This window comes from Anneissia japonica, unplaced genomic scaffold, assembly GCF_011630105.1.
Source record: "Anneissia japonica isolate Jap-2015-1 unplaced genomic scaffold, ASM1163010v1 scaffold1524_len114575_cov127, whole genome shotgun sequence".
Lineage (NCBI taxonomy): Eukaryota > Metazoa > Echinodermata > Crinoidea > Comatulida > Comatulidae > Anneissia > Anneissia japonica.
The window spans coordinates 86,643-96,871 of record NW_022747488.1 but is presented as its reverse complement, the minus strand read 5'-3'; positions in this window follow the sequence as shown (position 1 = coordinate 96,871).

Here is a 10,229-nt window from a genome sequence, read left to right as displayed (position 1 = left end):
TGATTAATGTCCTCACGTTTATATAATCCCCAGTGTACCATATTTATTGTACAGAGGTGACTACAGCTGATTATATAATGTCCTCACATTTATATGTAATTCTCATATTGACTAAGAGTATAGGCCTACTGAACGAACACCGTGGTGTTCACTCACTTGACTTACAGCTGGGCCTATTTATAGTCGGGTCCCATCGAATTAAAATTGCTCAAATATAGTTTATGTTTTCGTTTGTTACAAGCTGGCAACAACGTGAATCCTTATCACCAGCTCTTAGCTCACAAGGAATGGGCTGTTGGCACGCAAAATTTTCAATTTAAGTGACAATTTGATCAAAAAATTACAAATTGTACGTAGGCCTGTTTTACCCAAAAATAGTATTTTAAAGCTACATCGTCACTCATGGGCGTCGATCGGTGGGGGACAGGGAGACGCGCCCCCCTCCCCCACTTTTCAAAGTAGGGGGACATCATATCGATTGTCCCCCACCCACTTTTCACCAATCTTCTATAATTAAAACCCCACTTTTAAAAGCGAATAGAAAGAATAACAATTACGCATGACTCATGAATTTTGTCCGTTTGTAAGTGCGATAGGCCTACGTATTTTCCGGACTAAAACCGAGTAAAAACGCAATTGTTTATACATTTCGGTTTTGTGGGTGCAACGGTTATCGGAGGCTAAATTTATTGTGAAACAATGTACTGAATGTTGTTAAAATTGGAAGCATGTATACTTATTAGGCCAATATTTTTACAAACTCAAAAGTGCACAATTTCTACTATAAACGATTACTCCTTTTGTATTATTATGACCCGTATGTATATACTAGTGTTTAATATTACCTTCATACATAGGATTACTGTTTTTCTTAATTTCAAAAATCATAGGTCGTCAATAATTACACGGCCTTTGACACGGATATGTCTATATATTCCGATTAAGTGATAGGCCTACCAAAACTCCAGTGTTACGTTGACGAAATCTCACAATGACGTCATAATAATCAGTGGCGGATTCGTTCAAGTGAGGCCGAGCCGACCCTAAATTTTTCAAATTTATTTTTTAAAAATGGAAAAAACAAAGGAAAATTATAAATAGAATTTAGGTCTGAGAGTGCCATTTCCGGCAACCCGATGTGTCATAATCATATTTTTTTTTCTCAGCCCCAACCATCGTGGGGCTGAGGTGATCTACTTTCCCAACGTGCAAGTCCCTCCCTATATTACTTACACAAAAGTGAAATCCAAAAAGGTGAAAAGCAAAAACCTCTTGATTGATTTTAAAAGTACTGTACATGAAAAGACTAAATTAATGACTGTTTTAAGTTTATCTTATTTGTTTTTCATAGTTCGAATTTTGAATACGTTACAAGCTAATCAGTAGATAATAAATCATTATTTTTATGAATGTTAGTTTGCACGAAATATATAGGCGGGCATAATGATGACTAAAAGGATAATTTTAAAAACTTTTTATGATGAGTATTTCAGTGGCAGATTCAAAGGGGCTAAGCCGCCCCATCATTCCTAATTCTTTTTTTTTTCCCTTTTTTTTTTGAAATTTAAAATTTTAGAAAAGTTAAAATTATATTCAAATTCAGCCTGAGAGTGCCATTTCCGACCAACTAGTTGTGCCATAATCAAAAATTTTCTAACCTCAACCCCAACCATGGTGGGGCTGAAGTGGTAGTCTACACTCTCCATCAGTAAAAGTCCCTCTCTGGGCCCAGCTCTATTTCAAATTACTGGATCCGCCACTGGATATTTTGAAAATTTCGTATGGAAATAAATGTTAATTTTATTGCTTAAAATCAATTAAAAGGCTATACGCGCCAGAGCTTCCGGGGGCTTCTCCCCCTGGTAGGCTTATTCCTACGGCCCAAGGCTTTATTTTTCATTTCGTTCCCCACACCCCCACTTTCAACCACGGATCGACGCCCTTATCGTCACTGGAAGATTCAATTTGTATATTTTTACTATTAAAATTATTTATCGGATGATGTGAATGATAACACAATTTGTTAATTTTTTGACGCAAAAAAATTACGAAAAAACATATTTTTATGACTTGGCTAAATTTAGTACTGTAAGTGTTTTATTATATAAATACGAAAAGAAAGCTAACAACCTTTTGTCTATCTGATACGTTCTCAAAAACTGAACGCATATTCAGACATCATCCATTTCGTATGTCGTTATCTCCCACCAAAAATGGGAAATGTTACACTTTTTACCCCAAAATGCGATTTGAATATATTTGGTATCATACGAAAGCTATTTAATTGATATATTAAATGATGTGTTTGATGACATATGTTAATACTATGACCCACAAAGTACCAAGAACAATTTTTGATGACTTTTTTGGCTACATTTAATGATCTATATTTTATTTATGAGAAATACTATGCCTTGGCTAACACGGAATGACTGTTGCCACGTTGAATCTTAGATTTTAATGCCAAATTTTACTAGTCAAAAAAAAAAAATCATTTTTACCCAAAACCGAATTTTAAAGCTAGTTTAATTTTAAAAATCAATAACGGCGCTACGGGGTTGGGGGATTTTCTTTTCCCCCTCCTCCAGTTTCCCCGGCCCTCCCCAAAACAGAAGAAAAACCAAAATTCGTCGGAGATAAAAAAAAAGTATGGATTTTCTACATATTAGTAGAGTATCTATATATAAAGTAAATTAAATAAGCCATTGAAACCCCTGAACAACATTTTAATCGATACAGGACCACACGGACTTTGCTCTCGTCGGGGACCTCCCCCTCCCCCACAAAATCTTACGGTACCTGTCCCTCACTTCCTCAATTATTTAAAAAAAAATCGATATTTGTTTTACTTCAATAACAAAAAAACAAAAAAACAAAAAAAATGACCACTCATAGGTCTATCTGCGGTCTAAATCCGTCCATCTTACATCTGGGATTTCCAATTGGTGAAGGACCGATGCTTCTGGGATGGCACCGGGATAATGATAGGCCTAACGAAAATAATATTAAACTGCATACCTATGAATGATGCGTTTGGATTACTAAGAAATGGTACCATATTACATAGTCGTTAATTATTAATACCTCTTCTCCCCACCCGTTTTTCTGGTTTAATTAATGGATCGGTATATTAATCCTCGGGAAATTTGATACCGAAGGGGTTTCCTCATAAGAACTCAATTTACAGTATTAAAAATATCAAAGTACATTAATTAAACAGTGTTTTAATTTAGGAGACTTTTACTTATTTTTTTAATTACAGTAATACATCTTTTACCTACCGGTATTTTACCATTTTAATATTTTATTGAAGTTTTTTAATACAATTTTGTTTCGTATATATACCTACTTTTATATACTTTTGGAAACTTCCCACTGTTTACAATCTGTATTTATAGGCCTACGTTTTGATTCATAAGATGATACAGTATTATCTTATAAAGAAATACACCATTGTACGTGATATTCCAATTCAACTTCAGTCCTCAGTGTTCCTGTGGCCATTTTCACCTATTATCCTGAATAATTACCACCTGTGCAGCAAGGCGTGAATTTTGAAATTCCAGAGAACCGCGTGGCTTGAATTGACGTGACGACGGAAATGGTGGACAAGGTGTATTTTAGGAATAAAAAACCCCACCATATTTTGTTTATGATTATAGGTCTAAAATATATTCGTACGTATCAACAAAACTACTAAGGTAGGCTTAAGTATTAAAAGGAAATGTGTAACTAGCAATATTTAGTGATTTTAAGTTCCGTTAGCCAATAATTCAGTTAATAATAAGTCAGTTTCCATGTAACGTGCATAGCTTGGTGTACACTCGGTCGGGTTTTTTTTTTTTTTAGAAAAGATTTTTAATGTATTTTTAAGGTATGTATTTTCATATAGTTGTACGCTTAAAATTGAAAAAACACGACTTGTTCATGTTCAGAAGAATAGTAGTTGCTTCAGCATTCTTGCGGCCATTTCATTAAATATTCTGGACGTACCACATGTGTGGTCCAAAAATGCCAAAAGAACAACGTGTACTCGGAATGGCAGATATGGTCGATATGATGTATTCTTACAGAAAACTCCATAATTTGCTGTATTATAGTGTATTTCCGTGATGTATATATCCATAATCAAATATTTGAACTTGAATGTATATTTCAAACGCCAAACAATGAGTTACTTGCTTTGTGGTGAGTGCAATGTAGGTTCTAAAATGAACTAGGACTAGGCTATTTCGACAAGAATAGTTGTGATTATAGAGCAGTGCTTTTAATCATTTCTTTCATAGGCCACATTAGATAGAATACTTATTATCTAAGGGCCATACCAGTGGTGTATCTAGCAGGAGCGGATCCAGTAAGGGGCCTGCTTCGCCACTAAATTTTAAAAATTTCAATGCAAGTCACTGTATGTGTTTTGCTACACCTACCGATTCTGAAACTAGTGTCTCCCTCAGAGGTGGCGCCAGGATTTACCCGAAGGGGGGGGGGGGAAGAGAAAGAAAGAGGAGGAGGAGGAGGAAAGAAAGCGGGTGTCGAGCTTTGATTAAAAGGTATCTAAAGTGGTACTGGGGGAAGCTCTCCCCGACGGGTGGCCTGGTCCCCCGGCCCCCCACTGGCGCCACCCCTGGTCTCTCTTCCCTCTTCCCGTTCGAAAAATTGTGGATCGGCTCCTATCTAGGAGACTCCTAGACAGGAGCAGATCCAGAATATGAGGTGATAATTGGAAGGGCGTGGCCCGCGAAGGTGAAGTTTAATGATTAGATAACCAGGTGCTAGCTTGCAATATTAGGTAATTTCAGGTAGATTTTTAAGTGTGATTTTTTGCTTCGAACATTTTTCAATAAGGGCGAAGGGGGGGGGGGGGGGGGGGCCGAATATATTTTTTGGGGAACATATCCCCCATTATAGATATGCCGGCACTGGACCAGACTAAACCTCCAAGAATTTAAATGACCAATATTTTTACACGGAGTATTAAAAATAAATAAATTAAAATAATAAAGTCTATCACTTTTATCTATAAACCATAGGCCTACATTAACATGGTTAGTGAAGTACTTAAAACGATACAACTTCATCAAACAAGTTGCAATTAAAGCACTACCATTAAAGACATAAAGATATTATTAAATATATGATTTTTTTTTGTATCTGAATTTAATTCGTCTTCATATGCGAATAATATAGTCTACGCCTTTGGAAAAAATGTATTCAGTCCTGTACTTTTTTTAAAATTTTTTTTTTAATCTGTTCAGTTTAGTCCTATCCTCAGTCCTTAATTTCGTCATGTCTTTCTGCTTCTCTTATTACCTATGATTCTATTTTTATTTTTATGTGGTTTTCTTTGATTAGAATATATTATATTATTAAAATAGACTATACTCTATAATAATGCATTGTAATACACTTAATTCCAGGCTTATTATTTTGTTAATAAGTGTTTCTACAAAAACGTGAACCGTGTAATTATGGCTGTGGGTAATTGCTAAATATTTTTTTTTAAGTTATTTTTTTTTCAATATTTATGGTTGAAATTTGGAGGTGGTAGCTTATACATTTATAGTATTTATAGTATTATTACTAATACATTTTGATTAATTTCCCCGTTTCGTGTGTTTTGGTTCCTATGCTGTAAAGTAGTAGGAACCTTTGAAATGATCTGGATATTCGTCTGTACGTCTGCGACGCTGATGTTGTAAAATTTGTTGAACAAGCTTGAATTTCCAAACCCCTGCTGGTAATAATTTTTGCATACATGTAATAATTTTCATGTAATTGTGCCTTATTTCTTGAAAATCTTTGTAGGATAAAATAATAGTAAAGCTTTACACTATTTATTACCCATCCGTCCAAAACTCGGAATAATGATACGTTAAATTAACTATTTTGATAAAAAAAAAACCTGATGCCATGTACCACAAATGCAACGACTATTGCTTTAGATTCGACATTTTAATGCATTTTAAAAAATGTCCCTAAAATCTCTACCTGATAGGAATTTTAAAAATATATATTTTGAGCTCTAACGAAAAGTCCTGGATCCGCCCTGGGTAAGCGGTACAGAACACCAGGGCCGCCAAGAGGGGAAAAAGTAACAGAGGCAAGGGTTTGTATGGGTCCCAGTTACATGTGCGAAGCGCAGCATAGAAATCGGCGAAGGCACAACCATTTTTTGAGGAGGCCCAGTCAATCTGGAGAGGCCCATTATTAGAGGACTCATGACATTATTGAGGGCTCACGATAGTAAATAATATTTTTGAAAAAAAATATGGAGAAAAAATGTTACCTGCAACCCCTAGTAAGCTTTGGCCCCGAATATCTTGGGCCCGGGGATCTTTTCCCTTTGCACCCCCATCTCGGTTGCCCTGCAGAACATTGACGAGGCCGGAGAAGCCAATAATTTTGGCATGGAACACTGCTTTAAATTTTTTTTTCGAAAGTTCTAGAGTGCCATTTCTGGGAATCAGTGCTATTGTTTTTTTCTTGTTTCACATGTTTATTGATTTCTTTCACATGCCCCTCATCTTTTGTTCTATCAATATTTGACTTTTTCTCATCTCTTCGTATTTGTTCTAATAGGAGGAGGAGGAACACAGCGTTTTAATTTTTTTTTTTTTACAAACTGAAATACAAACTGTTAACAAAACATAATTCATTTTTCAAAATTAAGATTTTTTAACAGATGATGTAAATAAGTGCTTTAAAACAATAGGTCTACTGAAAACATTTTCGACCATGTTTAATATTTAAAAAATTCAAGAACAATTTCTTGAATTGATTATGATAGTTTGATTCAGAACCAAATACCGTACTCGCGCGAATAAGCGCCCCGTTTGAATAAGCGGCTCTCTCGAATAACCGCCCCTCTAACGTGACAATTTCCTTAAGCGTCCCGTTTGAATAAGCGCCCTTCCTAATTTGAATAAGCGCCCCATATAATATTATAAGATTTTCTTTTTAGCAAGTCAATAAATCCAATCAATCCTGGGACTGTTGTTGTTGGCATGATATGAGCTGTAGAGTGGAAACACATTCTTCTTATGTCAATATCAAAATAAGGATATTTCTCTTGGACAGATGAGAGCTCCGATCTCTGGACAGACAGTATATTTCCAACTTTACTCCATTTACATATTTGTCTATGCCTCCTACTCCTCTTTTTCTTTTTCCGACCTTTAGCACATTTTCATCTGAGTTTTCAAAAAAAAATACAATGATCCTTCCATCCTGCTAATCTCAATCGGCCGATGACCAACAAGCTAACATCTGCTATTCTGCTGTTATGTAAATATTCACAGCATTCTTGTCATGAGCCATGTTCTATGGACGATTATGTTTTCCGCCTAACTACCATTGGTAATGTCCTTATATAATCTTTTTTCATTCAAAAAGTGCCTCTTGAATTTAATGATTTCCCATAAGAACCCCTTGATTTTCATCTATTTTCATAAGTGCCCCCTCAATTTCCACTCTGTTTTCATAAGCGCCCCTTTAATTAAGCGCATATAGACAGATAAAAGATAGACCTGAAAGGCCCTAATGAAAATTTTGAAATCGTGAACAAATTATTATTGTATTTTGGTAACATAATATTTCGTTAAAGTTTTGGAAGGGCTGACTGATAAAGTTGTAGTGTTACAGCATTGATGCTTAACCATTATTATTTGTTAACTGCTATGGCTTTGTTAATGAGATGATTGAAAACATATGTTAATGATGATGGAATTCAGGGGGCGGATTTACTATCCCCTTCCTTTTGGAAAGCAAAAAAAAAAATGAATAAAAAAAGAAAACATTGATCGTAAAAGATGGACCCCCTAGGATAGGGTTACTTTTATCGGCCCCACTTGATTCCCCAACGCTAGGCTGGTGGGTGCACTTTTTCAGAAATATATCATTAAACATTTTTGATAATTATTTGTGTGGTAAACTTTTGTGTCTCTTGAGTATGTTCGGACCTTTGTCAGATAGCTTTTGAGAGGCTGTGTGACATTTTTTGGGGCTACTCGTCCAGGAAATAATAATACAAGAACACTGATGAAAAGAACAAACCTAAGTCGGGCAGAATATTACCTAAGTTAAGGCAAGTAGACATAAATTACCAGCATTTAATGAAGGTAAGAATGATCTGGATGCTTATTTAAAACGATATGAAAGGTATGCCACGTGATTTGGCAGTAAATTTAAGTTCTTTATTAACAGGAAAATCTCTTGAGTTTATTTTAGGTTATCTACAGTCGAAGCAAATGATTACAGATTACTTAAACTGCTCTATTGAAGCATTTCCAGTTGACATGATGGGTTTCGACATCTACATCTTGCAAGACCTTAAGCTGGAGAAAGTGGGCATTAATTTGCGGCAATTTGAAAGATGTTTTGACTAGATGGATAGAATTAGCATTGCAGACAAGTTATGACATTTTGCTACGAGAACAGTTTACAGATGGATGTGGGCGTGAGTAGGCACTTTTACTTTGGGAAAGTCAGCCGAGAACCTTTTTTAACTGCTATGGCTGAAATTCCGAAGCAGTACGTTGAAGCCTGTGAAGAAATGTTCGGTCAGCTTTAGGAATCCAGTTTTAAAACACGTAAACCCTAGTAGTGTCAGAGCTCCATTCTCATCTCAAATGGTAAGCTAACTCACTCCTGTAACTTGTTATTTGTGTCATCAAGTACAGTAGGCATTGGAAAGAAATTGTCAATTTTTAACATTGTCTAATCCAATAATTGTTATAGGAGTCAGAGTTGGACACGTTGCCAGAAACTGCAGGCAGTACAGACAGATGTGCCGGCTTATCTTATACCAAGACATGTCAACCGAAATCTACTTCCCATGAAGAAAGTAGTAACAAAGATCCCAAAGTCGATAAATATAAACCCTGTCTCTTATACACATCTTTCTTCCAGGCATAGCTTCAGCCTGCCTTCATTTAAATCCTTAGGCTCCTGCCCATAGAAAATAATATTACCATATAATACCTTCTAATGAGGACTTTCTTTTTTTAAATACAACATATAAAAATTTAGCCAGTTTGACCTGCGCATGTTCAATAGTTAACAAATCATAAAACTTATATAATGTGTGATTTCTCCAATAATATTACTCAACAAAGATTCTCTATGCGTCTTGTAAGCATGGCAGACAAGACAAAAGTGAAACTCATCTTCTGATTCTTGCTCATCACACATACGTCATAGTCGCACTGACTCATCATTGCCTCTTATATTCACATTTAACATATGCGATGAAGTTCTTAACATTGTAATGTATCTTATGGTTACTGATTTTAAATAATTTTCAATTTGAATAAAGTGCTTGAAGTGCAGATAAAAACAATGTTTACGTGAGTCTGTTTGTGCTCTCCACTACTGTAAATAAACATCTTTACATCGTTGTTCAAATGCTTTTAAAAACAGCAGGTTGTTATCAACACCCTGTTTGAGCCACACCTGCCCAAAGCCATGAATATTTAGCAATAGCCTAATCTTTGACACCCAATTTGTTTTTTCTTCGAACTCAACTAATCGTTTTAACGTAGTATAACATTTAAAAGGCAAACGATTTGGGTTCATTACTATAATCTTTAACCCGCAGGATACCATTTTTTTGTATACACTTATCCGTAATGGGTAACGCCCTAACTCTATTCTAGAACTGTCGTTACTAGTTTGGTAAGATATACCAAGAACATTCTTGCAGTATTTTGTATGAACTATTTCGTATTTGTTAGATTCTTCGAACCCCACACCTCAGATCCATATATAAAAGTATAGGCTTAACCTTCGAATCAAACATAAACATTCTTAAGTCTGCATCTATATTGTTAATGCCATTGATAGTAGAGTCATTTTCATGAGATCCGTGACTAATTTTAGGATACCTTTGTTTCTCGATGGATTTGGCAAGATGGACCAATTTAGATAAAATATAGCTCCTATATACCTCCCAGATATTGGGGGAAAGTCCCGTTTGGGGGCGTTTTTCAAAATGGCCGCCTGTTGATTTGGACGCTTGTATCTCGATAACCACTGGTCAGAGAGACTTGATTTTGGTCTCAAATTGTTCACAATATGCATGTTCCTATTTGTTGTAATACAACTGTTTATCAAAAAATGGCGGGAAATGCGGTTTTTGAAAGTTTGACCTTTGACCTTGTAATGTCATATCTCGGTAACTACTGGTCATAGAGACTCACAATTGATTGCAAATTGTTCAGGAGATTCATGTT